This window comes from Pristiophorus japonicus, chromosome 13, assembly GCF_044704955.1.
Source record: "Pristiophorus japonicus isolate sPriJap1 chromosome 13, sPriJap1.hap1, whole genome shotgun sequence".
NCBI classification, from domain to species: domain Eukaryota; kingdom Metazoa; phylum Chordata; class Chondrichthyes; family Pristiophoridae; genus Pristiophorus; species Pristiophorus japonicus.
This window is the reverse complement of record NC_091989.1, coordinates 26,547,238-26,558,528: the sequence shown is the minus strand read 5'-3', so window position 1 is coordinate 26,558,528 and position 11,291 is coordinate 26,547,238. Positions and strand designations below refer to the sequence as shown.

Here is an 11,291-nt window from a genome sequence, read left to right as displayed (position 1 = left end):
GGGAGACATATAACTGTTTAAAACACATTGCTGTAGTCTTCATGTTTCAGTGAGCTGCATTTAATGTTATCACAGTTAAGTGTTTCATTCTGTGAATAAACAATGAACCATTGTTCAGATTTTACTGGGGCTGAACAACAGGGACGAAGACCATGATTCCCCAATGCCACCAGCCAGTAATTTATTTAGCGACCTCTTCTCATTTTACCCCCAAATTATGACAGGCGAGGGTTAAACAGTGGGGTCTAATAGTACCCTTTGCAACTCATTCCGCACATTACTTCAGTTCTGACCGCAGAGAGGCAATTATTTAATTCTGGGGAGGGCAGAGCTATGAGGCGTGGTACCTTTAAGAGAGTCATCTCTTTTTTTCCAAATTATCTGGTTTTGCGATTCAACTGAAAGCCTCACCCTTGCCTTTGTTATCTCTAGACTTGACTATTCCAACACTCTCCCAGCCAGCCTCCCATCTTCCACCCTCAGTAAACTTGAGCTCATACAAAACTCTGCTGCCTGTATCCTAACTCGCACCAAGTACGTTCACCCATCATCCCTGTGCTCGTTGACCTACATTGGCTCCCCCAGCCCTACAACCCTCCTAGATCTCTATGCTCCTCCAATTCTGGCCTTTTGTGTATCCCTTATGTATCCCTCACTCCCATTGCACCACCATTGGCAACTGTGCATCAGCCGTCGAGGCCCTAAACTCTGCAATTCTCTCCCGAAACCGCTCCAACTCTCTCTCTTTCTTTAAGACGCTCCTTAAAACCTACCTCTTTGACTCCTGTCCTGATGTCTCATTATGTGGCTCAGTGTCAAATTTGATCTGATTACGTTACTGTGAAGTGCCTTGAAATGTTTTACTATGTTAAGGATGCTATATAAATGTTGTGTTGCTGTGTGATATGAGTATACAAATGGTGAAATTGCATTGTTGATTATTTTTACCGCTGTTTTACACAGGTTTGCACTTCTGGTACAATGAAGAGCAAATCATACAGGGACATGAAGTGTTTGGATAGGTGGATAAGAGACAGAGGGGTTGATTGGATATAGAATAGGAAGGGTCATATGAGGAATTCTCTGAGCCCTGGGAACCAAGACCATTTAGCCCTGACCCTCACCTACCCCAACACCATCTCCCTATCAATTAAGCTGCAGAAGCTTCTAGAACTTTCCCCACCACATCTTCCCGCTACTGGGACTGCGTGCAAGCTGCAATCAGTCACTCCCCGCAGCATTCAAATTCCACCTGTGGATTGCAATTAACGGAACCGGTAGACGGTGCTCAGTGTTTATGGAGGCCCCTGGATACAGGCCCTGTAGGCTCCATGCATTGTTACGACCCTGGGCATAGGGCGGTTAAATGTGATAAGGGCTATTTGTTTAGAGTAAATGCTGTAACAGACTAACCCAAACATAGAAGTACCCGTGTTGTAACTTCTATGTATTGTATATAAATGTCAGATGACCTAATCACCAGATGTTAATAACCGCAAAATAACCAATTTCTGTGACCCACTACATTGGTCCAATCACTTGCTGTGTGTAACTGGCCTTCCCGCACAATGTGGCTAGTGAAATGTTGTTTAATAGAGCAAGGGCATGGTCCAACCCTCTGTGACCGGGTTCAAATCCTGTCCAGGGAGAGAGGATGGAAGTCTTCTGTGACAAGCTCATATTCAGTCCATAGAACAAATGGTGTAAGAAACAGGAAAATATCACAATGGAGCAGTAGGGGGCCCTCGTCTAAGGTTTGAGCTAAGGCATTTGGTGGGGCAATTTAGAGGGAGCTTTTCTCTGTATCTAACCCATGTTGTACCTGCCCTGGGAATGTTGGATGGGTCAGTGTAGGGGGAGCTTTACTCTGCATTTAACCCGTACTGTGCCTACCCTGGGAGTGCTTGATGGAACAGTGTAGAGGGAGCTTTACTCTGCATTTAACCCATGCTGTACCTGCCCTGGGAGTGTTTGATGGGTTAGTGTAGAGGATGCTTTACTCTGTATCTAACCCCGTGCTGTACCTACCCTGGGAGTGTTTAATAGGACAGTGTAGAGGGAGCTTTACTCTGTATCTAACCATGCTGTATGCCTTTGTTACCTCTAAAATTGAATATTCCAATGATCTACTGGTCGGCCTCCCATCTTCCACCCTCCATAAACTTGAGCTCAACCAGTACTCGGCTGCCCATATCCTAACTCTCACCAAGTCCCATTCACCTGTCACCCTTGTGCTCGCTGACCTACATTGGCTCCCAGTCCGGCAATGCCTCAATTAAAAAATTCTCATCCTTGTTTTTAAGGCTTTGCTTTTACAGCCCTCTGAGATTTCTGCATCCTCTAATTCTGGCCTCTTGCTCATCCCTATTTTAATTGTTCCACTACTGGCGGCCGTGCTTTCAGCTGCCTCGGCCCTAAGCTCTGGAATTCCCTCCAACCTTTCTGCCTCTCTACCTTTCTCTCCTCCTTCATGACAGTCCTTAAAACCTATCTCTTTGACCAATCTTTTAGTCATCTTACTAATAACTTTTTTATGGCTCCATGTCAGATTTTCTCTGGTAATGCTCCTGTGAAGCGCCTTGGGATGTTTAACTATGTATTGAGTAAATTGGGCCTAACTTCCCTAGAGTTTAGAAGAATGAGAGGAGATCTCATTGAAACATATAAGATTCTGAGGGGGATTGACAGGGTAGATGCTGAGAGGTTGTTTCCCCTGGCTGGAGAGTCTAGAACTATGGGACATAAAAACATAAGAAATAGGAACAGGAGTAGGCCATACAGCCCTCGAGCCTGCTCTGCCATTCAATAAGATCATGGCTAATCTGATCATGAACTCAGCTCCACTTCCCCGCCTGCTCCCCATAACCCCTTATCCCCTTATCATTTAAGAAACTGTCTATTTCTATCTTAAATTTATTCAATGTCCCAGCTTCCACAGCTCTCCACAGATTTACAACCCTCTGAGAGAAGAAATTTCTCCTCATCTCTGTTTTAAATGAGCGGCCCCTTATTCTAAGATTATGCCCTCTAGTTCTCGTCTCCCCCATCAGTGGAAACATCCTCTCTGCATCCACCTTGTCAAGTCCCCTCATAATCTTATACGTTTCGATAAGATCACCTCTCATTCTTCTGAATTCCAATGAGTAGAGGCACAACCTACTCAACCTTTCCTCATAAGTCAAACCTCTCATCCCCGGAATCAACCTAGTGAGCTTTTTCTGAACTGCCTCCAAAGCAAGTATATTCTTTCGTAAATATGGAAACCAAAACTGCACGCAGTATTCCAGGTGTGACCTCACCAATACCCTGTATAGCTGTGTAGCAAGACTTCCCTGCTTTTATACTCCATCCCCTTTGCAATAAGGCCAAGATTCCATTGGCCTTCCTGATCACTTGCTGTACCTGCATACTATCTTTATGTGGTTCATGCACAAGTACCCCCAGGTCCTGCTGCACTGCAGCACTTTGCAATCTTTCTCTATTTAAATAATAACTTGCTCTTTGATTTTTTTTTCTGCCAAAGTGCATGACCTCACACTTTCCAACATTATACTTCAGCTGCCAAATTTTTGCCCACTCACTTAGCCTGTCTATGTCCTTTTGCAGATTTTTTATGTCCTCCTCACACATTGCTTTTCCTCCCATCTTTGTATCGTCAGCAAAGTTGGCTACGTTACACTCAGTCCCTTCTTCCAACTTGTTAATATAGATTGTAAATAGTTGGGGTCCCAGCACTGATCCCTGCGGCACCCCACTAGTCTCTTGCCAACCAGAGAATAAACCATTTATCCGGACTCTCTGTTTTCTGTTCGTTAGCCAATCCTCTATCCATGCTAATATATTACCCCCAACCCTGTGAACTTTTATCTTGTGCAGTAACCCTTTATGTGACACCTTGTAAAATGCCTTCGGGAAGTCCAAATATACCACATCTACTGGTTCCCCTTTATCCACCCTGTTCGTTACATCCTCAAAGAATTCCAGCAAATTTTTCAAACATGACTTCCCCTTCATAAATCCATGCTGACTCTGCCTGACCGAATTTTGCTTTTCCAAATGTCCTGCGACTGTTTCTTTAATAATGGACTCCAACATTTTCCCAAACACAGATATTAGGCTAACTGGTCTATAGTTTCCTGCTTTTTATCTGCCTCCTTTTTTAAATAGGGGTGTCACATTTGCAGTTTTCCAATCTGCTGGGACCTCCCCAGAATCCAGGGAATTTTGGTAAATTACAATCAATGCATCCACAATCCCTGCCGCTACTTCTCTTAAGACCCTTGGATGCAAGCCATCAGATCCAGGGGATTTATCTGCCTTTAGTCCCATTATCCTACTGTGTACCACCTCCTTAGTCATTGTGATTGTGTTAAGTTCCTCCCCCCCTATAGCCCCTTGATGATCCACTGTTGGAATATTGTTAGTGTCCTCTACCGTAAAGACTGATACAAAATATTTGTTCAGAGTTTCTGCCATCTCCATGTTCCCCATCACTAATTCCCTGGTCTCATCCTCTAAGGGACCAACATTTACTTTAGCCACTCTTTTCCTTTTTATATGCCTATAGAAACTCTTGCTATCTCTTTTTATATTTTGTGCTAGTTTTCTTTCATATCTTCCCTTATCTTCCCTTTTCTAATCATTTTTTTAATCATTCTTTGCTGGCTTTTAAAAGCTTCCCACTCTTCTGTGCTCCCACTAGTTTTGGCCACTTTGTAGTTTCAGGATAAGGGGTCGGGTATTCAAGACTGAGATGAGGAGAAATTTCTTCATTCAGGGTTGTGAATCTTTCGAAAGGGCTGTGGATGCTGAGTCATTGAGTATATTCAAGGCTGAGATAGATAGATAGATAGCTGGGTAAAAGCCCCTTTGTTGAAAGTTCATATTAGTGAAATCAGTGCGGTCCTGGTCTGCAAGTCCATCAGCAGGTCGGTGCCATTAGAGGGAGCAGCCTGCGGCGGCCCGGCCCAGAAATTGGCACGGTCCCGGCCTACAAGACTATCAGCAGGCCGGGGCCATTACAGGGAGCAGTGTGTGGCGGTATACCACTTCAGGGAGCAGTGCGTGCTGCTGCAGGAGGGCAACGCCTGATTGCAGTACGGGCAGGTACAGCAGGAATGACGAGGTCGGGGCGAAGGAACGGCAAGAGTTCGTAGAGGGATGTGATCAGAGGCCAGGGTGAGTTCGGGGTCCAGAAGAGGCGAGAGCCCAGGGGCAGCACGGGCCAGTCCACACTGCAATATGTGTGCGCAATAGGTCCGTGCAGCAGAGCTGGTCTCCAGTCATCTTGGTTAATCCTTGCCACTGGACCAAGACCTAGCTCTGTCAAGCTTGTGTGGTGGCTGGTGTGCAACAGCCACCACACGTTAAAAAAATCCACACACAGGCATCTTCCACCCTTCAAGATGTAGTTCAGGATCCGGAATATTAGGTCCTTCATTGAAACACCTGTGAACTCATCCCTTGTGGAAGCAAGTCATCCTCGATACGAGGGACCCCCGATGATGTAGTAGATTTTTGGACTCTAGAGGAATCAAGGGATATGGGGATCGGATGGGAAAATGGAGATGAGGTGGAAGATCAGCCATGATCTTATTGAATGGCGGAGCAGGCTCGAAGGCCTACTCCTGCTCCTAATTCTTACGTTCTAATGTTAAAGGTGCTATATAAATGCAATTTGTTGTTGTATCTAATTTGAGCTGTACCTGCCCTAGGAGTGTTTGATGGGACAGTGTAGAGGGAGCTTTACTCTGTATCTAAGCCATGCTGGAAGTGTAGCTAAAGTGAGGTGGTTCAACCAGTTCAGAGGAATGGCCATTCAGCTGGGTGTAATTGTCCATTCCCTGCAATTTCCAATCGATAGCCGGGCCTAGCATTGGATGAGGCAGTGAGAGGTTGTACAGAACACCTCATTGCTGCTATTCCCTCCACTGCTGATATCAGTGGCACTGAATAATATCTGAATAACTGACATCAGGGAGAACCCCTATATAATGGGAGCTATTGATTTCCCCAGTTTTCTCCCAACTCGTATCCGGAAGATGCTGGGATCAGTTCCACCGACACTGGCAGCTCTCTGACACCAGGAGTATCGACAGGCTTTTGAACTATGGAGGGCATCACAGCAAAGCCAACTGTGTTCTTGCATGATATCCAGGGTCACACAAAGTGCACGCCACCCAAGTATAGGTATCAGAACATGTTATCATTTGTTTTTAGGCAGTATTTAATCCTGGTTACCTAGAGGGATATGAAGACACAACCATATTGTGTGGGTTTGCAGTTAAGTTGTATTACAATCCAACAGTTTTTATGGCCATTTTCTGACACCTAGCCGATTGATTGAATTTAATTTCACAATTTCCTGTGGTGGGATTTGAACCCATGACCCATCATCCAGGACCATAGCCACTTGGCTACCAATGCTATTCACTGCCAGCCTGAGCCTCTTCTTGATATAGATGATCCAGAGTGTGAAATCATCCGTGCTGACTCATGAGTATCCATGGAAATCCTCCATGCATTGTAGTGGATCCATTTATTTAAACAAAATTAATTTGGAGCTGAGATTGTCTCAGTTTATCTGCTTCCCTTGTGGGTGCCCACTATTTTAATGGAGCTGTACTGCAGGAGGCTCCTTCTTGCTCAGTTCAGGATGTATGAAGCGAGGAGCCATGCAGTCAGCACTGACCCTTCTCGGCAGACTGGTTCCGTTCAGAGGGGGTGTGACCTTGTCCCACTCCCTCCAAGAGGGGTAACTCTGCTGTGTGTCCCACCCTACAGTGCTGGCTCTGTGTCTGCCAACAGCTTCGACCGTCCCAAGCACTGGGTCTTAACCAGTTGAAACTCGCACGCTCACATAAAAGGGTCTCTCATTCCTCTTTAACAGTCGGTGAAATTTGTGATCGAAAAAACTGGGTGAGGGGCCTCTGCAACTCGGGCTTGATCAGAATTAAGTGCTGGGGAAACCGTTAGTTGTTTTAATGAACTGAATGAACTAAGTCTTGCCCTTTATCACATATCTCACCAACCTCTCACTCAGCTCAAAAACCTTGAACTGCACTCACTGACGTTCTGTGAGCAAACCATCAGCCATTTTGTGCACAGTAATATCCCAGAAACAACAGTGAAATCCACATCAGTCAGTCTGTTTTTGTTGGTGTTGGTCAGGCCATTTGGAGAACTCCCCTAATCTTACAATATTCCCACGGGATATTTTTATAATCCATCTGAACAGGCCGATGTGCCTCGGTTTAACGCCTCATCCGAAAGACGGCACCTCCAACAGTGCAGCGCTCCCTCAGCACTGCACTGGGAGTGTCGGCCTGGATGAAGTGCTTAAAGTCGCTGATGGGGCTTTTTGACCGAGAGGGAAGAAGTGCTACCAACTGAGCAAAACTGACACTGGCATGATGGAGTCAGCGAGCTGGATGGGGAGGTCTAGTGTGACTGTGAAGAACAGTTCAATAACACATTATGGGAACTGCAGTCAGAGACTGTAACACCCTCCATTATAGTGAGTGACTTTTATTAAATTCAACTAGTGTTTAAAGACTGCAGTAAAATTAAAATTAAAATATAAATAAAGATGACACGTTTATTTAGTGGATGCAGACTGAACTGTGACTAACACATGAAGGCCAGAAGGATCTTTTCAGTTTGAAAATTCTCCTGCCTTTGGGAATCTCGAATGAGATTCCCATCTCGGTGCACTTTGCCAGTTAGTTTCACTGGCGTTAACAGAGAGCTCTGAATTCCCACTCCAGGACCTGAGTGTATAATCTAGGCTGACACTCCAGTGCTGCATTACCAGAGGTGCGGGGCTTCAAGTGACTGTAAAATCTAAGCCCCGTTTGCCCATTCAGGTGGATGTTAAACATCCCATGGCACAATTCAAAGAGCAGGGGAGTTCTCCCCGTATCCTGGCCAATATTCCTCCCTCAAACTACACCAGAGATGGCATTGAGCGGGTATAGAGGCAGGGTGTGGAGGGGTGAGGGTCATGAGTGGTTACAGTATACATTACAGGCGGGGTGTGGAGGGGAGATGGCCATAAATGAGTATAGAGATTACAGGCAGGGTGTGAAGGGGAGATGGCCATAAATGAGTATAGAGTCTATCAGCAGCTGTGCTGAGTTAGCTATTCTCAGACAATGCACCAAGACGCTTCCAGAGAGATGAGAATCACCAGGGATATTTGTTCTGCTGCCTGTGCAGAGAATCCTGCTCGAAAGCTAATGTCAAATGAGGACAGACTAGTCGTCTCTCTATCTCTCCTCACTCATACGGTACGGCTATTGCTTTGAAACCATAAACCAGTGGCAGTGGGGGTGGGGCGGGGGCAGGGACATGGTCAGGGTGACAGGGAAAATTGAAAATTAACAACCTGTTGATCTGAAGACAAGTTTGCTGCAGTGGTGGGGGAACAGGGAGAAGGTCTGTGTTGAGCTTTACATTCAATCCCACCGGTACACTAATGCTGTCCAGCTTTTATTGGATTCAGATTTATCGTCCGTTACCAGCAAGTTATTCCTCTTTGTTTAGAATAACGGATATCGCAAGTAAGTTGTGGGCTGGAATCTAATTGAGAGGTTCAGGGGGTTTATATATAGAATAACAGATCCCTGGGAGTGCGTTACAGGCTGGAATCTAATCCAGGGGTTTGGATGGTTAATATTAAGAAAAACAGATACCCGGAATGAGTTACAACTGGAATCCAGTCAAAGGGTTTGGTGGTTATATATAGAAAAACAGATATCCGTGAGTGAGTTACTGGAATCCAATTGAGGGGTTTGGTGGTATATATATATAGAATAACAGATAACTGGGAGTGAGTTACAGACTGGAATCTAATCAAGGGGTTCGGTGGGTTGATGAGGGGTCCCCAATCATACGGTTCATCTTGTGACGTGCTGACCATGACCCACCCTCGGCATCCCTTTGTGCTCCTGACTGTTGCTGGGGTTCTGGTCCCACAGGAGTCGGGTGTCTTTGGTTTCTGTTCAATTGTCCATTCTTTATTTGTGAGCCTCAACACTGAGACTAATGAGTCTAATCAGCAGCCATAGGGTAACATCCCAGCAGAGCCCCATGGTCTCAATGTGCACACGTTGCAGGAGGTGTCCTGGAATGGAAATTAGCAGTGGCAACCCTGGCAGGTTTCCCCGCTCCCTCGCCCTGTAGGCATTGAGGCCTATTCCAGGGCACCATTCAAAACTGCATCATAGCAAGAGATAAATGGAAGGAAATGGACTTCAGTACCACTTCTCAATGTCAGAATAGTTTAGGACCCTGGACAAGCTCCCAGGCAGGTTCAACAACAACAGCTTGTATTTATATAGCGCCTTTAACATAGTAAAATGTTCCAAGGCGTTTACAAGACAAAAATTTGACAACGAGCCGCATTATGAGAAATGAGGTCAGGTGATCAAACGCTTAGCCAAAGAGGTAGGTTTTAAGGAGTATCTAAAAGGAGGAAAGAGATGCGGGGAGATTTAGGCAGGGAATTCCAGAGTTTAGGGCGTAGGCAACAGAAGGCACGGCCACCAATGGTTGACCGATATCAGGAATGCTCAAGAGGGCAGAATTAGGAGGGAGGGGGGTTGAAGAAGATTATAGATGAAAGGGAGGGGGCGAGGTCATGGAGGGATTTGAAAACCAGAATGAGAATTTTGAAATCGAAACATTGCTGAACCGGGAGCCAATGTAGGTCAGCGAGCACAGGGGTGATGGGTGAACGGGACTTGGTGCGAATTAGGACACGGGCAGCCGGGTTTTGGATGACCTCAAGTTTACGTAGGGTAAAATGTGGGAGGCCAGCCAAGAGTGCGTTGGAATAGTCAAGTTTAGAGGTAACAAAGGCATAGATGAGGGTTCCAGCAGCGGATGAGCTGAGGCAAGGGCGGAGACGGGCGATGTCACGGAGGTGGAAATAGGCGGGCTTAGTTATGCTGCGGATATGTGGCCAGAAGCTCATTTTAGGGTCAAATGTGACACCAAGATTGCGAACAGTCTGGTTCGGCCTCAGACAGATGTTAGAGAGAGGGATGGAGTCAGTGGGTAGGGAACCGAAAACAATGGCTTCGGTCTTCCCAATATTTAATTGGAGAAAATTTCTGCTCTCGGACAAGCACATAAGCTTTGTGTGCTCCATGTACTGAGATGAGCTTCTGTTGTAGGCCTGGAGCAAGGAAAACCCTGAGGGATATAATTAAATTCACTGAAAACTAAAATCAGGAATATTAACCCATTTAATTCTCTTGCCTCTCCCAAAGTCATGATGAGGTACACTTCCCTCCCCACCAATCAGTTGGTGCAGTCTTCCATATCCAATTTTTCAACCGCTTCAGTAGGGAATTGCGACTGTTTCACACTGCACATCATTGTCAAAAAACTACCCAACTGAGAAAGAGACTGCTCGTGAGGGGGGTCGCGCTGAGATTTGAACTCAGAAAGGCCACAAGGATGGCGGTTTGAGAATTGGAAATGTCACACTGTTGGAATTAAATCACATAACTGGAGCAAAATGGGGTGAGCTTTACTCTGTTGCTTGCTACAAAAGGTCAAAAGCTTCTTCTGAATGTCACCTGCACGACTCATCACTGATCCAATGTCACACATCAAGAAATCAGCCAGACTCGTGGCACACAACTGTCTGTTCCAAACCAGGGCCGTGTCGACAATGTAATGTGCAATAACCAATAAGTGAAGGGGGATGGTACCTACCGTAAGCATTAGGGACTGCCAAGTTAGGGATAGCACGGGTTAGATACAGAGTAAAGCTCCTTCTAATCTCTCCTATCAAACACTCCCAGGGCAGGTACAGCATGGGTTAGGTACAGAGTAAAGCTCCCTCCATTTTTCTCCAACCAGTGGTTTAATCCCAACAGTGTGACATTCCCAATTCTCATATCTTGTGGTCTTTCTGAGTGAAGTCACCAATTTTGTGATAAAATAGGGTCAATTTTATGCATTGGGCTTACACTGACACAGAACTGGACTGAAATTGCCACAGGCACATGTCCGCAGTGGACATAAGTAATGTAATTTATAGCCCAGGATCTTATAATAGCCACAGCCCAGATTCCCAGTGCATTTATAAACTTGCAAGTTAATCACTAGAGGAGACTTTCTGAGCTGGATTCATACTGAGGACGAACTCACTGTTGTTTAAAAAAAAATTGCTTCACTTGGAGGAGACTTTCCTGGGCACTTGGTCGCTCTCATGTTGGGGGAGGGATGGGATGTGTACAGCGCGAAGGTGGAGAGTCACCTTGCAACATCACTGTGAC

At 45.7% G+C, this 11,291-nt stretch overlaps 1 protein-coding gene across 1 annotated transcript in view; it reads left to right on the top strand.

Moving 5' to 3' along the window:
• The window catches only part of shank3a (SH3 and multiple ankyrin repeat domains 3a), a 1,463,579-nt gene that overhangs the window by 181,111 nt on the left and 1,271,177 nt on the right, over positions 1 to 11,291 (top strand). The window lies entirely within an intron of this gene.